This window comes from Dipteris shenzhenensis, chromosome 2 (genome assembly GCF_047967505.1).
Source record: "Dipteris shenzhenensis isolate YYH24624 ecotype China chromosome 2, Dip_SZ_1.0, whole genome shotgun sequence".
NCBI classification, from domain to species: Eukaryota; Viridiplantae; Streptophyta; class Polypodiopsida; order Gleicheniales; family Dipteridaceae; genus Dipteris; species Dipteris shenzhenensis.
The window spans coordinates 58,951,284-58,953,191 of NC_141597.1; positions in this window are offsets into that span (position 1 = coordinate 58,951,284).

Consider the following 1,908-nt stretch of genomic DNA (forward strand, 5'->3'; position numbering starts at 1 on the left):
AGCAGACTCACAGCGCTCACAAGGAAACCTCTCCAAGGTCCGCCCCCGTTGTAAATCCATCGCCCAACCTCCGCACACCTGTGGAGCAATGCGTCGTTCAGTTTGGGTACATAGCTCCGAAGAGTTGCTCCCGTGCGCTGAAGTAAGGAGTAATGGGAGCGCCCGTCGCCGAAGAGCACATCATGGGAGATTTCACGAAGGATACGGGCGACGCCTGCGCACTCTGATCCTTTGATCGCTGGGGGGGAAGCGCAACTTTGAACGTTAAAGGCGCCCATGTCCAAAAGGAAGGTTGGGGAGGAAGAACGTTTACATCTAGATATATATGGTTGCTGCCAGAAAATCCATTTTCCGCACGACTCCACGAGAAAGTGTCTTCTCATGCATCTGCATTCATGTGCACACTCGTGTGCATGCATCACTTTAAAGCGCAGCATGCACACAATTGCTTGTTTGTTGTGCTCCAGCACACATCGCAAGCATGCATGTGTATGCCTCTCTATATGATGTCCATCATATAGGAGACATTTCTTTCCATATACTAGAAGTGTTTTCCCATCGTTTCTAGCTTTCACCACACGAATGGAATCGTTTCTAGCTCTCACATTTAAAAATGTGTATGTGTGTGTGTGTGTGTGTGTGTGAGAGAGAGAGAGAGAGAGAGAGAGAGTGTGTGTGTGTGTGAGAGAGAGAGAGAGAAAGAGAGATTGAACATTGCTTTCTTCTTCTTCTTCTTCTTTTCTTTGAATTTTCACATTCAAAGTCGTAAAGAAAAACTAAATGTGTAGTCCTTTGTTTTATAATCAAAGATACTAGGGAAAACGTCATATCTTCAACAAACTCATTAGACTTTTATGACAAACAATACCAAACCCATTTCGTTACCCCCCACCCACCCCACCCCTTATGCCCCCCCTCCCCTTCCCTCTCTCTCCCTCCCTTCTCTCGCACACAGTCAGACAAAGTATGCCTTATAACTAACCTTTTAAAAGATTTACACCAAGTCTTGCACTCCGCTAATATGTTGACGTCTATTACTTATATTGTGCATTCTTTTGTGACCATGAACACATTCTCCTTTCATAAAAACATCACACATGAAAATTGTCTACATGGAGCATTAGAAACCATGACATACATAAACTTTTTAAAGGCTGGAAGTCCTCATAATAATGTCACAAGAAAAATAAAATTTATTTAAGTTTACCTCATCTAGAGTCCTAAAAAGAATATTTTAACTTTTAGACATATGGTAACATGTTTCATTGAAAAATAGATTACACATGAACCATTGATAAAAGAGAAATGCTATTCATGGTTGGCCCACTTGTAAGGTAGCTACTAGCAACCAAGCAAGCATGCATCCTAGGTTGTTGAAGCTAGCGTGTTGGAATGAAACAAGTCTCATCAAAGAGTGCATTATAAGATTATGTTGTCACATCTTAGATGCCTTAAGATATGGAGTATCACTTTTTGGGTTGGCTTCAATCGAAGTACTCCACATAAAAATGCATAAGCGCTACTAAACTCTTAAATTGCATTGTTATATGCCATACAATTGATATAGATATGTTTCCACAAACTAAAAGAAAATCACAACATTAATGTAACACGTGGACTTAACGTTGAGATATTCCTTAATTGATAGCACACTTGAGAGTTAACGTGTAGAAAATGTTCACAAACTTATCATCATCCTCCTCCCTTTGCTATTGAAATGCATATAAATATATGAACCCCATATTTGTACATTAAATTTACAATCATAGACATAATCTTTGAGGAAAAAGGTCAATATCATAATGCCATTATATTACACAAATATGAACACAATGACATTGGTCCCCCCATTATGCTTAAAAGTTGGGAATGAAAGGAACACCTTGAGACTTTAGCTCTTGTATCTAA